Source organism: Astatotilapia calliptera, chromosome 14 (genome assembly GCF_964374335.1).
Source record: "Astatotilapia calliptera chromosome 14, fAstCal68.1, whole genome shotgun sequence".
NCBI lineage: Eukaryota > Metazoa > Chordata > Actinopteri > Cichliformes > Cichlidae > Astatotilapia > Astatotilapia calliptera.
Genome location: NC_137435.1, coordinates 33571199 through 33591977, shown reverse-complemented (window position 1 = coordinate 33591977; position 20779 = coordinate 33571199). Strand labels below are relative to the sequence as shown.

General features: G+C 40.6%; 1 protein-coding gene across 4 annotated transcripts in view; it reads left to right on the top strand.

Annotated features, from left to right (window-relative positions):
* The first annotated feature begins 306 nt into the window (after positions 1-306).
* The window catches only part of LOC113037033 (SPRY domain-containing SOCS box protein 4), a 63016-nt gene continuing 42543 nt past the window's right edge, over positions 307-20779 (top strand). For 2 of the 4 annotated variants that reach the window (XM_026193747.2, XM_026193745.2), the window contains exon 1: positions 307-645. The gene's annotated coding sequence lies outside the window, so the exon portion shown is untranslated. Of the gene's footprint in view, positions 646-8323; positions 8399-20779 lie in introns of those variants that run through there. The other 2 variants (XM_026193746.2, XM_080289100.1) reach the window with 2 other exon arrangements.

The following is a 20779-nucleotide window of genomic DNA, read 5'->3' as shown; positions in this document are numbered from 1 at the left end:
GCTCTAAAAGCGAGAGTGTAACAGGAAGTGCGGAGAAGCCGACACACAAAATAAAAGCACACATGTAGACACCTTCAGGGAAAAAATAGCATTTGGCAACAAAAGCTCACAAAAACACTCCACGACGTCGTTCGGTGCGTGTTCTTATAACGCCATGCTTGTAGACTGGACACAAATTCGCTTTAAAAAAATGCCGTTTTTAAGTGAAGCGTTTCTCTTCAGGCGTCGTGACCGGAAACGCTTTGCTGGGCTGCTAGCTTAACGCTAGTCACCTTTTCTTGATCCCGACCCTCCAGCCAATCAGCGGCTGTCAGGGACACATGAACGGCGATAATATCCGCGGAACAGCCGCTGCAGGCAGGAGGAACAAAGAAAGCCGCTCGCTGTTCGTAAGGCGTCCTTTCACTTCGTCAACACGGACGTATACCGTGTTGGATTAGGTCTGTGTGGGTTTTTGTTTGTCTTTAGCGTAAAGTCATTACCGTAACTATTACATGTTATTCTACGTATTAATTCCGAGCAGTCGTTTTCACTGAGGAAAGAGGAAACTTGGCGTCGTGAGAGGTGGTTTAGTTTTTTCTTTCGTCGGGTCGGCTTTCTCGAAACCCTCCAGCTTTGGATGCGCTTGCCGGAGGTCTGTGTGTGGTAAGTTAGTTTTTCTTTTTCTATCAGTCAGAAACTACAGAGTCTGTAAAGGACGCTCGTCGCTTTGCATTGCGGGAAGCAGAAAACTCCTCGAACTCAAACTTTGCCTGTTTGATTTCTGAGGCTCGCGAAAGCGACGTTACCTTCTTCTCACGAACAGCCCGGAGACGGGAGCGTTCTCCCGAACTCACTAAATGTTCGGTCTTGTTTTCGTGCTCCCCTCCTTGATGACAGACGACACAAAGAATAACTAAACTTAAAGGTGTTTTCTGAGTATTTCGGCATAAGCTTTTTGAGAGCAGGTCGGTCATTGTTATGTTTAAGGCTAACTTGTTGAGCAGCTAGGACTGGCGCTTCAGCTGGCGTATATAGGCTTGGTATACTTATCTAAATGGCTTCGTAGGGAGTCAGTCGTGCCCGAATGCATTAAGATGACATTGCTGCAGCATTAAGTCAATCGATCTGTATTGTAGTTGACTAAAATGTGTCAACACCAAACTATTTTTTAAAATTTATTTCTTTGCCGTTTTAAAGGATCATGCATGAAACTAGTTTTCCTTGTGTTTATAAGCTGCTTAAAGGCACTTTTTAAGCACAGTTTTCACCACCTGAATGCCTGAGGTCTTGAGATGTTTTCACATGTGTGCTGCCTGATTGGTTTAATTTCGCTAGTTGGTGAACTTCTTTTTCCTGAAACGGGCTGTTTTCCATGTGAGCAAACAAGGTAGGTAGCAGAGTGTGTTTCAACCAATAGCAGCTAGGCTGTTTGACTCCATTCAGTGGCCATTTAATCTTAAGCCTGCCTGCTATTCAAGGCTAAACGCCTAGCCTGTAACCACACCATCTGCTTTGCCCTCCAGGGTATTGTCAGGCTACTGTCCAGATCAAGTGTTATGGGAGATTTGTGTGGGTGGACCACAGCAGATGGTAAGATGGAGAGCATAGCTGGCTGATGTGGCAGCTAGGCAAACCATTGTGGTGGTTGGTTGGATCGTGTTTTTAGTTGTCAACAGTGTAATAAACAAAAGCCAGAATCTTTCAACAGGCAAGCACTTTCCACAGCTCCATCAGAGGCGGCACTGAACATGGTGTGAATGTTAACTAGCTTCCCATACAGTACAACGGCAAGCTTATCTTCTCCTAATAGAGGGGCTAATGACCCCTGCACTCCACTTCCAGCCATCTGGATTTCGACCCTGTGGCTATCATGACGTCAGCTCACCTCACTTTGACCATGCATAAATGTAAACATGGCGTTAGAAGTCAGCAGTTGAGTTCTGATTTATGTTTAGTTTATATTATGGGTCATCTTCAGTCATATAAAAGATAGTAGCCACTTCGTGCATTTAAAAAGCAGGGAATTGGTATTTCTTCAGCTTCTGGATTTTTATGGCTGATTAGAGCCCACTGACTGTGGGGTATGTGTGTGATAACAAACCGCCTCTGTGACATAGTTTAACCTGCTCAAGTAGACCTTACTTAATGATCAGTGATCTGGATTGATTTTTAGTGAGTGGGGTCTTTGGATGTGCATTTCCCCCATATAGGAATCTCACCAATTGTTGCTATGAGGTTCACGAATGCAACATAATTGCTCATCACATACTAGTTTTGTAAAATCTTTATGATAAACTGATCATAAGGTTATGCCACTCAGATTGTGATAGGTAAATGAATTTTCCACCTTCAGACTATACTGAATGTGTCTTTTGTTCACCAAGGTACCAACTACCGCCATTTATTTATCCACATCTAATGCAAGCCATAGATCGTTGTGACGTATGCAGAAGTGGTGCAGTAGACCCTTTCTGGCTCTTATTTACTGCTTTCCATCAATAATCTGCATATAACAGAAAGACCATAAATTCTTCGGCGTAGCATTTCTGATATTTCTACAGTCTGAACCACGAGTTACACTTGGACAACTTTCTAAGGTTTGTCTGGATCCAAACATTGAAAGACTGAGCCCTAAAAATGGCAAGGTCATTTGGTGCAGCAGTTGGAGTCTCCAGTTATCTGATATACAGTTTGAACAGAGCATAAATTTTGCTTTACTGTCTCCTCCGGCTGTTACAAACCCTGTCCTGCCAATGTCTCTAAAAATGAGACAATCTGCTTTTTTGTTCAGGATGTGGACAGGAAATCTATTCTTAATATTTGTTGTGGGTTTTTTTTTTTTTTTAAACAAACTCGCTTTGCTGCTAGGATGTTACCATTGAGACACCATGTATAGCTCTCCCTGTTATTTTAAAGTTTTTAACATAAAATGTGGTTTGGACAAACCCTTGTGCTTACGGATACTCGTTTACTTCACAGTAGAGCTGGGCGATATGAGATTTTTTCATATCACGATATGTTTTTTTCATTTCAGGCGATAACGATATCTATCACGATATAAGCCAAATAACTATATTTGTAAGATTTAAATGTGCCGTTGCTCACAAGTAAAATGTGAAATAATCAGCAGCTTGTTTTTATTTAAATATTTATTTCCCATAATAAGTTCAACAGGGTAGATGTACTTAAGGAACATGAGACTTTTTCAGATAAATAAAGGCAAATATTGCAAACTACACAAAAGGCAGCCGCTAAAGCGTTTAAGTTTCAAAATAGAACAAACGAATCAGACTAAATTGTCAATTCCACTTAGAAACAAAATATTAATTCTAAAAATAAATCTTAGTTTGTTTTACAGAAGAACAGATAAAACTGACTAACTTTTGTCAATATCAAATAAACTGAGAACTAAAAGGAAATTCTCAATCTCTCCTTGTTGTATAGCTGAGCTTTTCAAACAGTTTTAACAGTTACTTTAGTCTGACAAAAGCCGAACGACGAATTAGCGCTTCCAGTCAGACACTGAGGCTACGTCCACGGGTATTTTTGAAAACGGAGATTTTGCGTTTTCGTTTTAAAAAATAATCCCGTCCACACATAAAGGCAGAAATGAAGGAAAACGCTGCTATGAACATGCCAAAGCAGCAGGTGGCGCTAGATTCCTAACCGTGCAGAAATGTTGGCCAATCAGAAGTCTAGAAGCCTCGGTGGGAAAAAGTAAACAAAGCTGGGGCATAGAAGCAGAACCGAGTCGTATGTGTGGAGGGACAGTAACTGTGTGTATATGTAAGCATTTAAACACTGCAGAGAGTAGAATTAACAGTATTGTAGAAATTCATTTCACCGAAACAATAACGTGGCGCACAGTGTGACGCATGCACCAGTTCATTGTATTTCCAGACTTGCTTTCGGCACAATTTACAGTGCACGCTACTCTGTTTTTTGTCAGACTTGAAATAGCCGAAATACCTTCACACTACAGAACTTCTTTGGCTCTTCCGTTCGACAATCTCTCCGGCATTGGAACCATCATCTGTTTTCTCTTCGGTCACGCTCGGTTGATTTTTCTAGTCGGCACACTCATTTCCTCCATTACGCGCTGGCTCAATTACCCGCTGGCTGCTTCCCAAACAAACACTTGGCACTTGTGCTGTACGTAACAAGTCACGCGACGTGACGCTGCGGCTGTGATCGGTTTGGCTCTGCGCTACTGAATTTGGATCGGCTGACCTTTTTTCTTTTTTCTTTTTTTTTTAAGAGGACAAGAGCGGCGAGGTCTATCGCGATAGCTTAATTTCTCTATCGAGTAAAAGTTATATCGCGATACATATCGTTATCGTTCTATCGCCCAGCTCTACTTCACAGGGATCAAAGTGTACCCTAGTGGACTCGCGGATGTGGCAAGAATAAATCCCCTTTTCTATTGGACCTACTTGGATCAACTCGGCATGGTTCTCTATGGTTTTCAGGTTTTTCCATTAGGTCACAGTACCTGGTTCTTTTGTTAGTACCTGCTCGCCCGGGCTTCCAAGAGATCCGAGTAGGTACTAAAATGTGATGTCTTAAGACTGCATGCCTGTGGTGTCACTTGATGAATTATGAGAGTGACTTATTCATAAAAACCACTTTTTTTTTAATTAATTAATTTATTTTTTTAACCTGGCAACAAGGGAAAATGCAACAAAAAAACAATGCTGTGGTCGCTGAGTCTGATAAAAAGCTCATACACCGAGCAGCAGGTATATTCTTGCCTAGACGTCCACCTTTGTTGTAGTGTTGCGGGACTCTCAGACGCGTTGCAATCGGAGTAGAGTTGTGGCGATCCAAGGTGAGTCGATCTGAGTAGGTACTAATGGAAAAGGGGCTTTAAATCCACTTGAGTCAGTCTGCACCAACAAGTGGAAATCTTCTGTGATGTGACTCTTTGCCAAAAGGGACTTGACTCGGTTGGTTGCCAGAAATATACTGGTTAACCTTGAGTTTAACCAGTATATTTCTGGTTAACTCAGGGTTTCCATAGGTGAGAGTGTGCTGTGGAGGGATAATTCATCTCCCACTCCAGCATTTGTCTCCAGATCGCTCAGTGTCTCATGATCCACTTATACACAGGATAGCCGTCAGCTTTCTGGTCTCCCTGAGGCAGTCAGTCCCTTTGTGTAAACATCCTGTGGTGATGGCAGGCTTGCAGAGACTGGTGGTTGTCTTTGTGAGATGGACTCTATGGTCGGTGTCCAACTCATGTCTAATGTTAAAAGACCCTGTGTCCTCGATCACCATCAAGGACACAGGCTCAGGCTTTTTTTTTTTTTTTTTTTTTTTTTTTTTGTCGTCTTTGTGTTATTTTCTTTTTTTTAAATTGTATTTTATATAATGTTCATATAGTATTAGAACGTTTGTTTTAAAGAATTACAATATTCAAGAAAGTAATCGCAATTTCTGCCGTAAGGGAGCAGTTGTGCTAGTCAGGCAATCATAGATGGCGTCATTATCACAAGCTTATACAGAATGCTAAAATGTGCTTTGATGGTGGTTAGAATATCTGTATGGATGTCCCAAGTAAAATATAAACGTGGGACACGTGACAGAGCCTCTGATGACCGATGTGGATACTTTCCAATTCAAACATTGTCAGGAAAGAGCACTGTGCTGAAATAAAAACGCAACAGAAGGGTGTGTAACCCAATTTTCAAGCAGCACTTGCAATGCTCATAATTTTTTAATAAGTGGAAAAAAATGGATTGAAACTGTTAGGAGACACTTTCCCTCCATAGACAAAAATTGAATACTGTCTCTCCAGTACCTGCTGGAGGGATTCCAGCAGAATTCCACTTTTATCTGTCCGGTTAATCCCTCCATCCCACGCTCACTTTAACAGAGACTTGCACTCGGTAGTAAAGATGTACACTCAGAGCCCAGGCTGTTTCAGCAGAGCAAGGCTGTAGTCAGTGTGTCTGATGCTGACTCAGTAGAATGTTAATGTTGTGAAATCTCATTAAGAGCAAGCCAGTGCTGAGCAGGGCCCAGCCTGGGCTTTACGGGACAGCAGGTCATTTTAAAAGGCCGGCAGTGTCCCTGTGTTTGCACTCTTGTAATAGGATCTAATTACTTGAGTGGCTCACAGTAAATTGAACGGCTCTTTTAAATTGCTCCCACTCATGTTTAGTTGCTCTTAAAGGCAGTTTAAATGATTTTTTTTTCTCTTTTTTTTCTTAACAAGTGTTACTGATGGAGGATAACAGTTTTCAGAGAGGCTTTAGTCCAAAGGGCAAATGCTGGATGGATTTGCCCTAAGGCTTTAGCCACTCTTGTTGGCTGGGGTTGGGGGTGGAGAAACAAATCCACCTATTGCTTTTGTTGCCCTGTCCTGATAAGGGTGATTGAACAGCAGGGACTGTATGCAAAGCAGCAACATTTCCCACCACGTTCAGCTGTGACTACCACTGGCTTTCAGATGGGTCGTTTGTGGCCTTTGTCTGCTATTGAATAATAGTGTCCACCCAGTCTCTATCATGACACTGATAATAGACTGTATTGATGCAAAGCCTCTTCGTCTTTTAAGCAAAAGGTTTCCTTTAACATGCAAAACAATTGAGAAAACCCTGCTCATTGCATTCTTACTTCAGGCACTGAATGTATGACTAGAACATCAGAATACTGCGTGCCACCTGGTGGTACCTGGTGCTATTTAGGTTTTTTTTTTTTTACCCAGCCCTCCAGGCACACCAAGGATTTTCTCAGCAGAGTGTGTAGAGGGAGCGACAAAATACCAGGGCTGTTTATCTTTCGCATCTAAGAAGGATGTGGTGTAAAGAGCTCCTCTTGGAGAAAGTTTCCACCTACGCTTCTGTACTTTTCACAGAAGCTGGGCACAGTGTGTGTATAGAAGTACAAACTCCTATGAATGAAAATTACTCTTGTAGAGCTGCACCCAAATGTTCAGCTACTTAGGATATTTGTTTACTGGTTTTATTTTGGAGATGTCATGATCATCCTGTAGTCTCTATTTTCCTGTCTTGAAACGGTCTATGAGCCAGGCTTTCATTAGTTTCAGCTAGTGCTGGGCGATATGGAAAACATATTTATCACGATATGAATTATTTTATATCACGATATACCACCTGACCTGTGGTCATCGGGAAAGTACGCAGTCTGTAAACAGTGAGCGCAGAGGGTGCAGTCTTTGTTAATGAAATGGATGGTTACGCTGATGTAGGGCTGCGTATCTCTGCTCATCCATAGGTCAGTCGTCAAGGCATAATGCACGACACTGCAAACATCCTTCTCTACTTTGGCCCGGCATGCGTCATACAAGCAAGGCAACTTGACTTTACTGAAGTGCTTACGTACCTCGGATCATGGACTTTGACGAGGTCACGAAAGCTGTCCTTCTCAACTACATAAACAGGGATCATGCCTTTACAAATGTAACGCGAGATGGCTCCTGTGGTTTGTTTATGGCGCTGGGACGTTTTCTCACAAGGGCCTTGTGTGAAAGACTGTATCTTCGGCTGGCTATAGTTTTTCTTTTCCCAACTTGCTGCAAAGAAACGGCATGTGCATCAAAAAAAAAACTATTTCCAACAGTGTAACACTAGTTGCAACTGATTACTTCCAAAAAAAGTATTTATTTTGCTATTAAGCAGTAAGATCTTAAGTTTGCCTGCATGTGTCTTGATCTGTGGATCACTTTCAATAGTTGACTGCAGCTCTTTTGTTGCTAACACTGCGACTACAGTCTCCTGAGGCATTCAAGCCCCATTTGGCTCTCTTTGCCTTTGCAGGCAAAGGGAAACCAACTGTGGTGTAGGAAGGCTGTAAAATGCCCTGTGAGATGGGCTTTAGGGTCAGGAACGCCCCCAAACTTGGCAACTCATTCCATCCCTCCTGTTTTTAACTCATTCACTGCCATTGACGTCTATAGCCGTCAATGGCAGTGAATGAGTCAATGGGTTTAACTCATTCACTGCCAATGGCTGGCAGTGAATGAGTTAATTTGAATTGCATTTAAAGTGCTCCTGTCTGTGATCTCTTTTCATATGTGCATGATTTCCAAATAATCAAGATTCCATTATTGATATAGAGATGCAAAACTACCAGATTTATCTGATTGACCCCACTTACCTGTCTGTAGCAGTATATGCGGTCTGTGCTGTCTCTCTTTAACTGCTGCATGCAAAACAGTGTACCCAAACCGCTGGGTCAGCACAAGGCCACAGTCCACATACACAGCCTCAGTGAATCATCTCACCTCGGATAACGTATTATGCAATGGTGTGTTTGTGTATGTTGGTACAAGAAGTGCAGACGTACACAGCAGCCTGCTGTCAGCTTACTGAGACAGAATTGAAGGGATAACAGGAGGGTGGTGGATGCATTTTGTCAATATGCTGAAGCAGAGGCATATGATTATCAGAGTGTGAGTAAACCAACTCCAGATGCAATGTTTAACTTTGTCGATAGTCTTGTGGCTTTTTCATTTGGAGCTGTGCACTGACTATGGTAAATCTTGTGGCAATGGGATAAGTGTGTAGCAAAACCTGTATAAATTGTTGTGGAGCGGTCACCAGCTGTGCTCATTTCATGATAGTGGCCTTTATGTCCAACTATCTATGTAAATACTTATTGTGTTAACAGTCAGTTTCTGACAGGAAAACATTCTACATGCCACTGAGTTCAGATGAACGTGGTTCAGACTTTCCCTCTCAATAAAGTAAGTCTTTTTAATCCTCATGGTTTCTAACCTTGTTTACTGCTTTAGTGGTGCCTAGTCAGTGATTTGGACAATGTTATTTATTTATTCTTTTGCCACCTGCAGTTGTTGTTTGTGCGTCCCTGCCTCCTGTATGTATTTTCAGTAACTGAAGAGCATGCACTATTGGGTTGAGATCAAGGGGCTAACTTGGGCATTGAAGAATATTTCAGTTCTTTGCCTTGAGAAACTCTTGGGTTGCTTTTGCAGTATGTTTTTGGCTCATTATCCACCTGAAATGTGAAGCACTGTCCAATCAATTTTGCAGCATCTGTCTAAGTCTGAGCAGAGAATATAGTCTTGTACACTTCAGAATTGATTCTGCTGCTTCTATCAGTTGTCACGTCATCAAAAACACTAGTGGCCCAGTTTCACTGGCAGCCATACGTGTCCATGCCGTAAAATGTCTCCACCCTGTCTGACAGATGATGTGGTGTGCTTCAGATCAATAGCTGTTTCTCCCCTTCTCCATACTTTTCTCTTCCTATCATTCAGGCACGATTTTTATTTTGACTATCATTTGTCCAAAGTCTAATCTGGCAGTATTGTTCTTGAGAGAAACCTGCAGTTACACCCTTGCTATTTCTGTTAAAAAGCCATTTGAATATATCCATCCATTCGCTTCCGCTTATCCTTTTCAGGGTCGCAGGGGATGCTGGAGCTTATCCCAGCTGTCATATATTATTTGAATATATTATGTTATATTATATTTTTGGATATAAAAACTGATAAAACAAAAGGGAAGGTCCCCGGGCTCTCTGTCCTGGTCGTTGTGTCCTTGGGCAAGACACTTTACCCTCCCGCCTACTGGTGTTGGCTAGAGGGGCAGATGGCACAATATGGCAGCCTCGCTTCTGTCAGTCTGCCCCAGGGCAGCTGTGGCTACAGCAGTGTGTGAATGTGAGAGTGAATGAATAGTGGCATTGTAAAGTGCTTTGGGTGCCTTGAAAAGCGCTATATAAATCCAATCCATTATTATTATTATTATTATTATTATTATTATTACATCCACCACATGCTTGTCCTGTCATATAAGGTGGAGATACCCAGTCTTCCGGCAATGCTTGGTTGATTCATTTGCTTACTTTTTGGTCTCAGGTTGCTAGTATAGCATCTTTGCTTGGCTTCATAGCTTGGTTTTCATTAGTGTGTTACTATTTTTTACGGGGAATAATTTTCTTACCTGTTTTGCAAAGGGTTGTACTTTGAAAGACATCCAATCACTTGTAACCAGTCCACTTTCATAATACTGAATTTAGCTCTCTTTATAGTCATTGAGTGATAGGCAGCTCTCGCTCTCAGACATGTTTGGGCTGCTAGAGAAGGTAAACAACTGATGTCGCTTTAGCATTGATATCCAGTCTTTAAGTCTGATGTCATTAGCCGTGCCTGGGCCCAAACTCTGCTGCAGGTCCCTAAGTCCAACGATCACTGCGCCATCGCTGAGAGTTAAAAACTGTCTAAATCCTTTCGTCTGTAATAAAATGATCAGTGTTGTTGCTCTACCAGGTGTAACAATTAAGTTTAACATCTAGGCATCCACGAAAACCGATTTGATGAAATTTAACGGAGTTAGAAGTTGGCAGGAAGTAGAGCTGGGCGATAGAACGATAACGATATGTATCGCGATATAACTTTTACTCGATAGAGAAATTAAGCTATCGCGATAGACCTCGCCGCTCTTGTCCTCTTAAAAAAAAAAAAATAATAATAATAATAATAAAAAAGGTCAGCCGATCCAAATTCAGTAGCGCAGAGCCAAACCAATCACAGCCGCAGCGTCACGTCGCGTGACTTGTTACGTACAGCACAAGTGCCAAGCCGCACGTGTGTTTGTTTGGGAAGCAGCCAGCGGGTAATTGAGCCAGCGCGTAATGGAGGAAATGAGTGTGCCGACTAGAAAAATCAACCGAGTGTGACCGAAGAGAAAACAGATGATGGTTCCAATGCCGGAGAGATTGTCGAACGGAAGAGCCATAGAAGTTCCGTAGTTTGAAGGTATTTAGGCTATTTCAAGTCTGACAAAAAACAGAGTAGCGTGCACTGTAAATTGTGCCGAAAGCAAGTCTGGAAATACAATGAACTGGTGCATGCGTCACACTGTGCGCCATGTTATTGTTTCGGTGAAATGAATTTCTACAATACTGTTACTGTTAATTCTACTCTCTGCAGTGTTTAAATGCTTACATATACACACAGTTACTGTCCGTCCACACATACGACTCGGTTCTGCTTCTATGCCCCAGCTTTGTTTACTTTTTCCCACCGAGGCTTCTAGACTTCTGATTGGCCAACATTTCTGCACGGTTAGGAATCTAGCGCCACCTGCTGCTTTGGCATGTTCATAGCAGTGTTTTCCTTCATTTCTGCCTTTATGTGTGGACGGGATTATTTTTTAAAACGAAAACGGAAAATCTCCGTTTTCAAAAATACCCGTGTACGTGTGGACGTAGCCTCAGTGTCTGACTGGAAGCGCTAATTCGTCATTCGGCTTTTGTCAGACTAAAGTAACTGTTAAAACTGTTTGAAAAGCTCAGCTATACAACAAGGAGAGATTGAGAATTTCCTTTTAGTTCTCAGTTTATTTGATATTGACAAAAGTTAGTCAGTTTTGTCTGTTCTTCTGTAAAACAAACTAAGATTTATTTTTAGAATTAATATTTTGTTTCTAAGTGGAATTGACAATTTAGTCTGTTTCGTTTGAGTGTTTCGTTTGAAACTTAAACGCTTTAGCGGCTGCCTTTTGTGTAGTTTGCAATATTTGCCTTTATTTATCTGAAAAAGTCTCATGTTCCTTAAGTACATCTACCCTGTTGAACTTATTATGGGAAATAAATATTTAAATAAAAACAAGCTGCTGATTATTTCACATTTTACTTGTGAGCAACGGCACATTTAAATCTTACAAACATAGTTATTTGGCTTATATCGTGATAGATATCGTTATCGCCTGAAATGAAAAAAACATATCGTGATATGAAAAAACTCATATCGCCCAGCCCTAGCAGGAAGTTAGTTTGCATCTAAATATAATATACCATGTTGTGACTGAGGGATTTATAAAACAAATTAAGACGTACAGCTCTGCTATCACTTCCGACATAAATGAAGACAGGAAAGTAAACAGCAGGGACATTTGTAGGTTTACTGAAATTTGGCTAGCTGGTATATAATGATGTGCTACATGATCGCTAGTGTTACGATTCGGTGTTGTCAGTGTTTTGTTTTAGGCGTAACTGTTATGTGTTTCCTGCTTTACTTTGAAAGTCTGTCTTATCTCAGTGTGTTCAGTTTACGCTTCCTTGTCTCGTCAGTTCTGATTTGCCCCAGCTGTGTTTCCCTCCTGTTGTCCATTCCCTGATTGCTCCCTCTATGTATTTAAGCCCTGTGTTTCAGTTTGTCAGGTTGGCGATCTTTCCCCCCGGTTGTAAATAGTTTGGTGCTTTGATGTAAATAAATGTCTTATTTTGCTTTGATGTAAATAGTTGTCGATACTTTCGTTTTGGTATTTTTGTGGAGGCCCGTATTAGTCTTTTTTTTTGTTGGTTCGCCCTCCTTAAGAGCAGTGAGCGTAGGGGCATTTTTTTCCCCTTATTTTTATTTTTCCTGTGTTGCACGCCGGTTGCCTAGGCCGGGGTGTAACACTAGCGACACAGCTATGTTAGTATAATATAAACGGTGAAGGTGGAGGATAAACACTAACTTCCCTCCCCCCCACTCAATTAAAGTTAACATGAGGGTTCCCGAAGGTTCGGGACAAATGCAATCGCATGGCAGGATGCTGTAAACAGACTGAACTTCAGTCGGGAGAACAACTGAGATAATCCATCCACAATACGAGGTTAGTTATCAATATACTGCTGCATGGGCTGAGCTGTAGTTACATCGTAAGGTTTTAAAAGCTGAGCTTCAAAATGATTAGCGGTAGAGCAGGGCGATATGGCCAAAAATATTTATCACGATATATATTTGAAAATTTGCGATAACGATATAACCGACGATATAATTGATGCGAGACAAAATACAACTCCACAACATTACTAGTGCAAAAAGACAACCTTCCATTTATTTTCACTTAAACAAGAAGCTGGTTTTTATGTACATTAAAGCTTTATAAAAATGTAACAGTGCAAATGCAAATTCCTTGCTGAAAGTTTAACCAAAAGGCATTTCCAGTAGAAATGGGCTGACATATCCTGAGCATAACCATGTATAATATCCACTGAAGTTAAAAAGAGGTGCTTTGCAACATTAAACTGCAGTGTGCAGTACGCATTTTTCGGACCATAAGGTGCACGGGATTATAAGGCACATTAAGCGAAACAAAGCAGTCAGATAAATCAAACTTTATTAAACTCATTCTTCTTGCTTCCTCCACTTCTGTACCATTGATTCATTAATGTTGAATTCTCTGGCAGCTGCTCTATTCCCATGTTGTTGCAGTATATTAATGACTAACCTCGTATTGTGGATGGATTATCTCAGTTGTTCTCCTGACTGAAGTTTGGTCCGTTTACAGCATCCTGCCATGCGATTGCATTTGTCTCTAACCATGAAGAACCTTCACGTTAACTTTTATAAGTGGAAAAGTGTTAGTGTTCGTCCTCCAGCTTCACTGTTTATGTTATGCTAACATAGCTGTGTCGCTAGCGATCACGTAGCACATCATTATATACCAGCTAGCCCAACTTCAGTAACCCTACAAACGTCACTGCTGTTTAGTTTCCTGTCTTCATTTATGTTGGAAGTGATAGCAGAGCTGTACGTTTGATTTTTTTCAGAAATCTCTCAGTCAGAACATGCAATATCATGCTTAGGTAACTAGCGAAACTAGCGAGCTAACTTCCGCTAGCTTCCTGCTAACTTCTAACTCCGTTAAATGTAATAACTTTTGTTTTCATGGATGCCTGGAAGTTAAACTTTATAGTTACACCTGGTAAAGCAGCAATGCTGATCGTTTTATTAAAGATGAAAGAATTTAGACAGTTTTTAACTCTAAGTGATGCTGCAGTGTTGTTTGACCTGAAGCATACGGAGTTTAGGACCCAGATTACTCCCAGATTTAAGAGCATCTTAGTCCGACAAATACGACAATAACAACGGCCGCTTGCATGTTCTGCAAAAAAATGTGCTTTGTTGTGTATCTGACGGACAAACACCAAACCAGTTCCACATCACGGAAGTTGCACCATTTTTACAAACCAATTCTGGTTCATCTGTTTCACTCAACAATCGGCCATGTGCGTATGAAAACAAAGGCACTGCGCATGCGCGTTTTACTCCCATTCTATCGCGATATTTCATTTTCCTATCGTTGCCTAACAATATACCGGTATTACCGTGAACGGTATAATATGGCCCAGCCCTAATTAGCGGTAATAAAAACCGAGAGGCCGAAAGTGATCACTGAATGTTTTCAGGGGCTTGTTGAGAATAAACAACATACAAAGCATTAAAACATATAAAAACACACACAAGTCTTATTAAACGCAGAGTAGTTTGGACCCGGAAGCAGGATTCACCACGTCATCACTCAGACCGGATAGCAAGATGATACTTACGGCTTTAAAATTTGTAATGGTAGTGGCTGTGTTGGTCAAAGCATTCATTCTTAAGAATGTACCACATTGCTGATTTGGCTACTCCTTAAGTTTTTGCTACATTTCTCTGATAGGTTTATTTTAGTTTTTCATTCTAATAATGGACTCATTAACTTGCATCCAAGAATCTTTGGACATCATTAAAGACTTTTAGTGAAAAACTTTTCTCGTTGAAGCTTTTTGTTATGGAATAATGAGAGAACGAGCCATGAAACTGCCTGTCTTTCAGTTGTTGCATTAGTTTTGAGCCTCTGAAAATGGGGCACTATGTATTTAAATGGATTTTAAATGGGTGCTGTAGGGCTGCTCAATTAATCGAATTTTAATCACGATTACGATCTGGGCTTTCAACGATCATTAAAAATGACTGAGCCGATTATTAGCCCCTCCCTCATTTATCCGCGACACCTTAAAGGCCGGTCCGTGAAAATATTGTCGGGCATAAACCGGTCCGTGGCGCAAAAAAGGTTGGAGACCGCTGATTAAGAGGACCCGAGGGAAGCTCGGAAAGCTAAGCAGAAGTTATTTGGAGAGTGACTGCCGTTGGTTGAAAAGAGAGTTAAAAAAAAAAAACTTCAGTGGTGTTGCACACTATTTTATATTATTTTTTAAAGTCATTGTTAACCCTTTAAAGCCGGTCAGAGCAGTAAGCTCCGTTTTGCCTAACTATTGTTAAATCCCTGTAGAACCTGAACTGTGTAAGCTAGCGCAATAATTTGTTTTGCATATGAAACCGGAGGAGTTGTACTTACATCTGATGCCATCAGCTTGTCCTCGGTCACGGTTTCGTTCCACATATAGCTTTGCAAAAATTGCATAAAAAGCGCTTGCAGGAACAAAAACATAATATTCCAGAAACACGCTTTGCCGTTCCTATCAGCTGTTCGTAACACTTCCCACAGTGAAATGATGCACATGCTGTTTTCTTTGCAAATTTGCATCATAGGATTGTTTTTTGTTTTTCCTGCAGTATATAAAAATTGCTGTATCTCCAAAATAAAACTATGAAGACACTCAAAATAAATTTCCTGTGGTGGGAAACTATTTTTTGCAACTTTATTGTATTTAAAGTTTTGAGGGATAAACCTCTTAAATTTCTCCAAGTAGAAATATATGTAAACAAAACAAAAGCGATTTTCAATTTTTTTTGTAGTTTATTGCACTTTTTTGCAATTTATGTAATTACTATGGACTTAATGCATACATATTATTAAAATATGGGCTATAACAGTTGTATTGATGTATAGCAACTTGAAATGCTCCCACAAATGGCACTACAGCATGTAAAAAAATAATATAAGCTCTGGTGGACTTGGTTCTATAGTAGGTCTTAAAGGGTTAAATAAATATCGTCAAATAATCGTGATCTCAATTTCAGTGAAAATAATCGTGATTATCATTTTTGCCATAATCGAGCAGCCCTAGGGTGCTGCAATGCCTAGTTTTAATTCAAGCGGTTTAACCAAGTCTGAAAGCCTGCATTTAAAATCCACTGCTGGCATACAAAGGTAAAACCTTCTCTAACCACATGTTTTGGGATGTTCACAAAGTGACATCACCATTTAGTTTGAAGTCCTCTTTGGAGAATTCAGCTTTAGCTTTTTGACGGTCTCTGTTTCGGAAATTTGGAGTCAGAAGTGAGTGGTTTGTTTTTTGTCGTTGTGTTTGTTTGTTTGTTTTTTTGTGTTAAACATGGTTTACTAGGAGTTTTCCTACATGTGAAAGGGAAAATCACTTTTAATTTATTTAAGCTTAAAATGCACTTTTGTTAATCAAATGTCTTTAAAAAAACCCAAAACAAAACAGGGTAATAAGTGTATACATCTGTCGTAAGAAGGCAACATGGACTTATTGCGTCAAAGATATGCCATCAGCAGTGCTTACAGAGTTTGAGCGCCCAAAGGTCTATTTTTATCCAGGAATTTTAACTCTCACACCAAAAGGTGGTTTCTCATCTTATTTTTGTTGATGGGTCTTGCACATACACATGCCTCCACCTGTATTTGCAACCGTCCCGAGAGCCTAACCATTGTTTAGCTGTAGTTCACTGACATGAATAATTGAGCTGTGCTCCTACATCTATGCCCTAGGGATCCTGTTGTTCTACTGATGTTCAACGTCTTTGTTGCCTGCTGTATTGTTCTGCAAGATGTCAGCATCCTTTGTTCACAGCAGTTGGTCCATCTAAAGAACCCTATTAATCTTTCCACTTTCTCTACATTTTTTTTTTTTCTTGAGTAGTTTACGGTTTAGTAGGTCAGGTGTCCGGTTTAAATGAAGAGAGGAATATATTTTAATGGTGGCAAATGCCAATCTTTGTTTGAAAATTTAGCCTGTAGATTTATTGCACTATTGTTTATCTACATGTTCAGAGAAGGTAATTGTAAAGCTTTGTTTTGTAGTGAGTTCTCTTGAGTTTGGGACAGACGAATGTCTTTGAGGCTGAGTGTTTCTGGGACACTGGGGGAGGAAATTGCTTAGATGAAAGTGACACAAACAGGAGAAGACAGTTTTCACACCCGTGTCTTTTTTCTTTTTTTTTTTTTTCCTTCTTCCCCTTTCTTCCAAATATTGTTTTGCATTTTTAATTGGACGTCAGTCAAGTCCTTGAGCAAAAAACCCATTAATTATCCAAGTAAATTCAGTCCGTGTTTGACTGTAGCTAATGACTTATGTGTGACTTCAGGGTAGATGAGGCCACAGGCTCTCAACTATAGAAGATTGAGCTTATTTAACTGCTCAAAGTGACATGGCACTTTTGATCTGCTAACATGCCTTCCAGTTAAGCTCAATGTCGTCACGACCATCCCATGGCCTACATGCAGAGCTTGTCAAGTCATTTTTGAGCACAGCTCATTATGCTATTAAAATGTCGTTGTTTTTTTCCCTCTTGTAGCAGGAGGAATCTGAACATGACTCACAAGATGACTTATCTTTAAATTCTAAAATGAATGAATAAAAGTGGTCTTGAGCAATCGTTCGCCAAGCTTTCTGAAGAAGTCTGAGTTTTTTTTTGGGATATTGGCTGCTTTTTCGCTCACTTTCAGCCCAGTCAATGTATCTGATCATTTTCAGATGTTTCTTTTGTTTGGTAAGCTACCCACCAAATCTATGAATCGAGCAGTAAACCTTGTTGATTTGAATCAACAAGGTGATTCTGAAAGATTTATTGGCCAAAACCTTAACATATCTCAGCATGGTGTGCAGTGGTTTCTTAAAAAAGTTTGAGGAGACTGGACAAGTGGGGGACCAAAGTAGTGGAGCTATGACTGTGTCTAATAATAATAATAATAAAAGAATAATGTTAGTGTGAGAGCAAGGCAGGAGGTGTTATCCAGCCTGCCCGATTGTAAGTAAAACTTTCTATGTCTGTCATAAATTCTTAGATTGATGTTTTGAAACTTTACCAGCAATTAGAAACTGTGGCAGCTGAACTTACCCACTCTGTTTGATCAGCAATTAAAAAAAAAAAAAAAAAAAAGTTTTGTGCCAAATTACCAGATGCACAGGAAATAAACGCGGGTGGTAGCTGAATACAGTTGCATGAACCAGCATTGTTCTAATTTTTTATTTTATTTTTTATTGTAAAAAAAAGTGTGTCCAGTGTTCTGGATATCAGTTTTCAGTTTGAATTTCTAGTTTCAAGAAATTGCCTCACGTATTTCCCAATTTCCTAGTAAATTATAAAGAACTGAAGAGTGAGTCTTGACGTTTGCCCAACGCTGTACATGATGGGGAAACATCCCCAGAGCAGTTCTAGTTGAATGCTACAGAAAGATATAATGCACCCCTGCGTGGTACTATGTACAAGTAAATTATTTACCGTGAGAAGACTCGCCACTAAATTATCAAACTCAATCACTCAGGAAAAAAAACAAAACCTTCCTAATAAAAGCACTGGCGATGGATGTGTCATAGAGCTGGTATGTTTGTTGCCCAGCCATAATATAGCACACCTAAGAAGATGAGAATTGTGACAAAGGAGTCAGCCTCTGGCCAAAAGATAATCATTTGCACTGGGGTTAAACATTTATAATGACATTGCTCCTTTTTTTTTTTTTTTTAAAGTGGCGTTTAATTTACTCAGCTCAAGTCATGTTGGTTTATCAAATGAACAAAACCTGCAGGAAATTTAGAATTGAATTTAAGTGTGATTAAACAGACGCATGACCTTTTTAAATATACAGTGGGGCAAAAAAGTATTTAGTCAGCCACCGATTGTGCAAGTTCCCCCACCTAAATCAGAGGTCAGTAATTTGCACCAGAGATACACTTCAACTGTGAGAGACAGAATGTGGGAAAAAAAATAAAAAATCCATGAATCCACATGGTAGGATTTGTAAAGAATTTATTCGTAAATCAGGGTGGAAAATAAGTATTTGGTCAATAACAAAAATACAACTCAATACTTTGTAACATAACCTTTGTTGGCAATAACAGAGGTCAAACGTTTACTATAGGTCTTTACCAGGTTTGCACACACAGTAGCTGGTATTTTGGCCCATTCCTCCATGCAGATCTTCTCGAGAGCAGTGATGTTTTGGGGCTGTCGCCGAGCAACACGGACTTTCAACTCCCGCCACAGATTTTCTATGGGGTTGAGGTCTGGAGACTGGCTAGGCCACTCCAGGACTTTCAAATGCTTCTTACGGAGCCACTCCTTTGTTGCCCGGGCGGTGTGTTTTGGATCATTGTCATGTTGGAAGACCCAGCCTCGTTTCATCTTCAAAGTTCTCACTGATGGAAGGAGGTTTTGGCTCAAAATCTCACGATACATGGCCCCATTCATTCTGTCCTCAACACGGATCAGTCGTCCTGTCCCCTTGGCAGAAAAACAGCCCCATGATGTTTCCACCCCCATGCTTCACAGTAGGTATGGTGTTCTTGGGATGCAACTCAGTATTCTTCTTCCTCCAAACACGACGAGTTGAGTTTATACCAAAAAGTTCTACTTTGTCATGTGGTCAGATGAAACCATTCTCCCAATCCTCTGCTGTATCATCCATCTCTGGCAAACTTCAGACAGGCCTGGACATGCACTGGCTTCAGCAGCGGAACATGTCTGGCACTGCGGGATTTGATTCCCTGCCGTTGTAGTGTGTTACTGATGGTGACCTTTGTTACTTTGGTCCCAGCTCTCTGCAGGTCATTCACCAGGTCCCCCCGTGTGGTTCTGGGATCTTTGCTCACCGTTCTCATGATCATTTTGACCCCACGGGATGAGATCTTGCGTGGAGCCCCAGATGGAGGGAGATTATCAGTGGTCTTGTATGTCTTCCATTTTCTGATGATTGCTCCCACAGTTGATTTTTTTCACACCAAGCTGCTTGCCTATTGTAGATTCACTCTTCCCAGTCTGGTGCAGGTCTACAATACTTTTCCTGGTGTCCTTCGAAAGCTCTTTGGTCTTGGCCATGGCGGAGTTTGGAGTCTGACTGTTTGAGGCTGTGGACAGGTGTCTTTTATACAGATGAGTTCAAACAGGTGCCATTCATACAGGTAACGAGTGGGGGACAGAAAAGCTTCTTACAGAGGACGTTACAGGTCTGTGAGAGCCAGAGATTTTCCTTGTTTGAGGTGACTAAATACTTATTTTCCACCCTGATTTACGAATAAATTCTTTACAAATCCTACCATGTGAATTCATGGATTTTCTTTTTCACATTCTGTCTCTCACAGTTGAAGTGTACCTCTGGTGCAAATTAATGACCTCTGTCATCATTTTAAGTGGGGGAACTTGCACAATCGGTGGCTGACTAAATACTTTTTTGCCCCACTGTAGTTGGTTCCAGTTCAGTAAATTTATAGACGGATGTCACAACCTTTATGAAGTTTCTCATATTTATTGGTTACAACGTGGTAGTTTAAAAAAAAAAAAAAAAAAAAAAAAATCCCTGGAACTGCAATCAGGTCAGTTGTAGAAAGAAACTCGTGGTGCCAGTCATGTTGGTTGTAATTTTTATATTCAAATGTTCTTGCTTTATCACTGGGTTTATTTGTTTCTCATCTGTCTGGTACATACGAGGAGGTGGTGGTTCAGCACCTCAAAGCAGCTAACAGGGTTGTTCATCCTCATACCAGACATTAACTTGTACAATAAAGATAAAGCTTATCTTTACTGGCCACTATTTTGGTCTTGGCCCATGAGCTGCTCAGACAGTAGAAGTGATTGGTTATGAAAGTGTTTTTGAATTGAAACACAGAGCTGGAAACTATCGTGGGCTGTAGTGTCCCAAGGGCCTTCTACTGATAAATGGTTCACTGCCTCTTCCCTCTAACCATCATTAAAAATGTCAAATCGTTAAAAGCTGCACTTCTTCATAATCACCACTCTCCTCGCTGATGGGCGATGTCTCCTGGCCTCATCTTTCCTGTTTTGGAGAATGCTTAATTGCTTTCCCTAGTGTTTGTAAACTACATTTGAATTGTTCCTCAGTTGCCTCAAACC